The sequence below is a fragment of the Ovis aries genome, chromosome 5 (assembly GCF_016772045.2).
Source record: "Ovis aries strain OAR_USU_Benz2616 breed Rambouillet chromosome 5, ARS-UI_Ramb_v3.0, whole genome shotgun sequence".
NCBI lineage: Eukaryota > Metazoa > Chordata > Mammalia > Artiodactyla > Bovidae > Ovis > Ovis aries.
Genome location: NC_056058.1, coordinates 72,197,759 through 72,203,867, shown reverse-complemented (window position 1 = coordinate 72,203,867; position 6,109 = coordinate 72,197,759).

Here is a 6,109-nt window from a genome sequence, read left to right as displayed (position 1 = left end):
TAAAGAAATATGAGCACCGAAGAATTGATGCTTTTGAACTGTGGTGTTGGAAAAGACTCTTGAGAGTCCCTTGGACTGCAAGGAGGTCCAACCAGTCCATCCTAAAGGAGATCAGTCCTGGGTGTTTATTAGAATGACTGATGCTGACGCTGAAACTCCAATACTTTGGCCACCTGATGCAAAGAGCTGACTCATTTGAAAAGACCCTGATGCTGGGAAAGATTGAGGGCAGGAGGAAAAGGGAACGACAGATGATAAGTCGGTTGAATGGCATCACCGACTCAATGTACATGGGTTTGGGTGAACTCCGGGAGTTGGTGATGAACAGGGAGGCGTGGCGTGCTGTAGTTCGTGGGGTTGAAAGAGTCGGACATGACTGAGCGGCTGAACTGAACTGAACTGAACTGATGTGAAGAGCTGACTCACTTGAAAAGACCCTGATCCTGGGAAAGATTGAAGGTATGAGGAGACGGGAATGACAAAGGATGAGGTTAATTAGATGGCATCACCGACTCAATGGACATAATCTCTGGGAGTTGGTGATGGACAGGGAGGTCTGGAACGCTGTAGTCTGTGGGATCGTAAAGAGTCAGACATGACTGTGTGACTGAACTCTACTGAACTGAGCCACTAGGGAAGCCCAGAGGATATTTAGAGCATCGAAAATATTCTGTATGTTACTGTAATGATTGATACATGTCGTTATACATTTGTTCAAATTCACAGATTGTATTAACGCTGAGAGTATTGACTCATTGTGATGTATCAGTATAGATTCATCAATGGTAATATAAGTGTCACTAGGTGCAGGATGCTGATAACGGGGGAGGGATGGTGGATAGGGAGCCCTAGGCATGAGTTGGGGCTAGAAGTATAAGGGAAGTCTCACCACCTTTCTCTTAATTTTACTGTGAACCAAAAGCTGCTTAAAAAAGTGAAATACTAAAAACAAGGCTGAGTTCACATCCATCAGTTCAGTTCAGTTCAGTTGAGTTCAGTTGCTCAGTCGTGTCCAGCTCTTTGCGACTCCATGAATAGCAGCACGCCAAGCCTCCCTGACCATAACCAACTCCCGGAGTCCACCCAAACCCATGTCCATTGAGTCTGTGATGCCATCCAACCATTTCATCCTCTGTTGTCCCCTTCTACTCCTGCCCTCAATCTTTCCCAGTATCAGGGTCTTTTCAAATGAGTCAGCTCTTCGCATCAGGAGACCAAAATACTGGCGTTTCAGCTTCAACATCAGTCCTTCCAATGAACACCCAGGACTTATCTCCTTTAGGATTTACTGGTTGGATCTCCTTGCAGTCCAAGGGACTCTCAAGAGTCTTCTCCAACACCACAGTTCAAAAGCATCAATTCTCGGCGCTCAGCCTTCTTCACAGTCCAACTCTCACATCCATACATGACCACAGGAAAAACCATAGCCTTGACTAGACGGACCTTTGTTGACAAAGTAATGTCTCTGCTTTTTAATATGTTGTCTAGGTTGGTCATAACTTTCCTTTCAAGGAATAAGCATCTTTTAATTTCATGGCTGCAATCACATCCATAAGGAACCATAAAAACATCATTTTAATAAATCTCAACTTTGAGCACCTATCTTTTTAACATTTTTGGTGACAAAATCAGATGTACACATAAAGTAGTTCCACTGCATACTGATGTATGGTGGTTGGTTGATCTGCCAGTAGAACTAGCTGTTTTTCAAATGAGGTACTATTTTTTCAACTCTCTTATCTGTGAGAGTCTTCTTTTCACAGCTATTTGTAAGGCCTCCCCAGACAGCCATTTTGCTTTTTTGCATTTCTTTTCCATGGGGATGGTCTTGATCCCTGTCTCCTGTACAATGTCACGAACCTCATTGCATAGTTCATCAGGCACTCTATCAGATCTAGACCCTTAAATCTATTTCTCACTTCCACTGTATAATCATAAGGGATTTGATTTAGGTCATACCTGAATGGTCTACTGGTTTTCCCTACTTTCTTCAAGTTGAGTCTGAATTTGGCAATAGGGAGTTCATGATCTGAGTCACAGTCAGCTCCTGGTCTTGACTGTATAGAGCTTCTCCATCTTTGGCTGCAAAGAATATAATCAATCTGATTTCGGTGTTGACCATCTGGTGATGTCCATGTGTAGAGTCTTCTCTTGTGTTGTTGGAAGAGGGTGTTTGCTATGACCAGTGCATTTTCTTGGCAAAACTCCATTAGTCTTTGCCCTGCTTCATTCCGCATTCCAAGGCCAAATTTGCCTGTTACTCCAGGTGTTTCTTGACTTCCTACTTTTGCATTCCAGTCCGCTATAATGAAAAGGACATCTTTTTTGGGTGTTAGTTCTAAAAGGTCTTGTAGGTCTTCATAAAACCGTTCAACTTCAGTTTCTTCAGTGTTACTTGTTGGGGCATAGACTTGGATAACTGTGATATTGAATGGTTTGCCTTGGAGATGAACAGAGTTCATTCTGTCGTTTTTGAGATTGCATCCAAGTACTGCATTTTGGACTCTTTTGTTGACCATGATGGCTACTCCATTTCTTCTGAGGGATTCCTGCCCGCAGTAGTAGATATAATGGTCATCTGAGTTAAGTTCACCCATTCCAGTCCATTTTAGTTTGCTGATTCCTAGCATGTCGACGTTCACCCTTGCCATCTCTTATTTGACCACTTCCAATTTTAGAAACGGCAGAGGAACCAGAGATCAAATTGTGAACATCCGCTTGATCATGGAGAAAGCAAGAGAGTTCCAGAAAAACATCTATTTCTGCTTTATTGACTATGCCAAAGCCTTTAACTGTGTGGATCACAATAAACTGTGGAAAATTCTGAAAGAGATGGGAATACCAGACCACCTGACCTGCCTCTTGAGAAATCTGTATGCAGGTTAGGAAGCAACAGTTAGAACTGGACGTGGAATAACAGACTCATTCCAAATAGGAAAAGGAGTACGTCAAGGCTGTATATTGTCACCCTGCTTATTTAACTTATATGCAGAGTACATGATGAGAAACGCTGGACTGGAAAAAACAGGCTGGAATCAAGATTGCCAGGAGAAATATCAATCACCTCAGATATGCAGATGACACCACCCTTATGGCAGAGAGTGAAGAGGAGCTAAAAAGCCTCTTGATGAAAGTGAAAGAGGAGAGCGAAAAAGTTGGCTTAAAGCTCAACATTCAGAAAACGAAGATCATGGCATCTGGTCCCACTACTTCATGGGAAATAGATGGGAAAACAGTAGAAACAGTGTCAGACTTTATTTTTTGGGGCTCCAAAATCACTGCAGATAGTTACTGCAGCCATGAAATTGAAAGACGCTTACTCCTTGGAAGAAAAGTTATGACCAATCTAGATAGTATATTCAAAAGCAGAGACGTTACTTTGCCGACTAAGGTCGGTCTAGTCAAGGCTATGGTTTTTCCCGTGGTCATGTATGGATGTGAGAGTTGGACCGTGAAGAAGGCTGAGTGCCGAAGAATTGATGCTTTTGAACTGTGGTGTTGAAGAAAACTCTTGAGAGTCCCTTGGACTCCAAGGAGATCCAACCAGTCCATTCTGAAGGAGATCAGCCCTGGGATTTCTTTGGAAGGAATGATGCTGAAGCTCAAGCTCCAGTACTTTGGCCACCTCATGGGAAGAGTTGACTCATTGAAAAAGACTCTGATGCTGGGAGGGATTGGGGGCAGGAGGAGAAGGGGACGACCGAGGATGAGATGGGTGGATGGCATCACTGACTTGATGGACGTGAGTCTGAGTGAACTCCAGGATTTGGTGATGGACAGGGAGGCCTGGTGTGCTGCGATTCATGGGGTTGCAAAGAGTAGGACACGACTGAGTGACTGAACTGAACTGATCTGTGAAAGTCTATGTTTCCTATACCTACCTTAACCAATGCAAGAAATCACAACACATTGAATTCAGAAGAAAATAGAAGTCTGCTGTCTTCTATCAAGCCAGACTTCAATAAGTTCTGCATAAATAGGAAATAATGGCACATTTTTAATTAAGTTATATTAAAATTATATTTTATAAAAATGTGTTCTTCATGTGACCATGTTATATAGCTGCTATTTAAATGAATTAAATAACCAAATAGTTTCAAATTTCTCAGATTTTGTTTTAAAATCTGCTAAATATAGTTAGCTAAAATCCACATAAACAAAGTTCTTTAGGTGTTCAATAATTTCTAAGGGTATGAAAGGATTGTGAGACCAAAATATTTAAGAATAGCTCTTCTGTGTGGTCTCCTGAAAATTAATAGCAACACATCTGATTGCATTTTTTTCTGGAGCTGCGTTTTATACAGTAAAACTTTACCAGTTTCTCAGAACAAAATATTAGAAAGAACCACCTTTTGAAAGAGTCATGCCTTAACTTCTGTAAGAATCCTAAGCTGTATGGAGGCTAATATTTTAGAATTGAGAAGAAGGGAAAATGTTAGTATTATGCTGCTGATCTAGGAATACTTTGGAACCTTGAGGTACCCAGAATCTCTAATTCTTCCTTTGGGTTCATTTTAGTTTTTTCATCTTTAAATTCATGAAAGCACCTGGAGGATTTTTTTTTTTTTTTAATGGAGCTGTGTGTAGTGAGTATGATTACTGCAAGGCTGCACGTTAGGAGGGCGAGATTGCTTCCTTTGGTTCTTCAGCAATTCAGAAAAGTTCAAGGAGGCCTGAACAGGAAGTATATGAGCCAGTGGATGCATTTGCTAAGCCATCCATTCATCTTAGCTCTTGAAATAACATTAAAACAATAATAAAAGGTAAAACCAACCCGTGGAAATAGATGTAATGGATTGTGTGAATGAAGCATAACATATGTGTTATTATAGTTAACTACATGTGAAATGCAGTTAGGGCAGACCTTACTGCTAATTTACCAAATTCTACTGGGGAGTTGAATGAAAGGAAGTAGATTATCAGACTGCTCTGAGCTGATAAAGATACAGTGAATGAAGGGTGATTTATTGGTTTGTAAACCATTCCATACCTCCTGGGAGTAAATTCTGGTTGGGAGCGCATCACAAATTATAAACCTGTCCTCTCCGCAGCCAAAGCCTCATATGTTAGTCTCTCACTTCCTATGCTGTTTTTGCAGAGTGCTTTATGATATGCTAAATTAAGCTGCACTGGCTGTTCCCTTGATGGAGCTTGAACAATCCTTCATGAATGTTCCCAGCATAATGGTGGAAGTAGATAAAAAGTCAATATGTAATACGCATGGAGTGCTTCTGAATGACAGGCTCTGAGATAGGCTCAGTGGGGGAGACTACAAGAAGCCAGAAGAAACTGGTTTCTCCCCTGTAGGGACTGGCAGCGCATTTAGGACACCAGTGATGCAGCGAAGCGTGAGAAAGCGTAGCGTGGATAAATCCTCCTAAGGCAGAGCACACAATTATCAGAGGGGAAGTTACAGAGTACTAATTGACAGCCTGAGTATAGTGCAAAGACTGGAATGACATATTTTCAAAAAGCCTTTTAAAAAACTATAAAGTATTTTAAATATATTGCTCACGCAATGATGTGCTAGACTTTGTTATTCCTCTGCACATTTAACAAAATTTAATATTCGGCTTCGCTTTCTTCAAAATCTTGTCCCTCTCTGAGCATGTGTTCTTGATTTTTTTGTAAAAATAGAATCCAAGTATGTGGTGACACTATAATTTCTCAACCCCAACCTGCTCCTCTTCAACTCTTTCTCATCTCTGTGAATGTAGTATCTTCATCTAGTAGATTCTGGTTATATAAGCAGGAACATTGAGTCATTTTTAACATCTTTTTTTCCACTGACCTAATATCCAGTTACCCCAATCCTGGTGATTTTATTACCAAAATATTTTCTAGATCCAGAGAGTCATTTTCAGCTATACAACTAGGGCTATCAGTGATCACTTTACCGTCACGTTTTAGTTGGATTCCTATATTAACGTTCCAATTGTTCTAATTCCCAATCACATTTCTCCCTCCAAACTATTCCCCATCACTATAGTGATCTTTGTGACCTGCACATTTGATCCTTTAACCATTCAATGGCTTCCCTTTACACTTCAGATGAAGATAAAGCTCTTTATGAGAGATTTTAAGACACCACAACATCTTACTTTTTAAG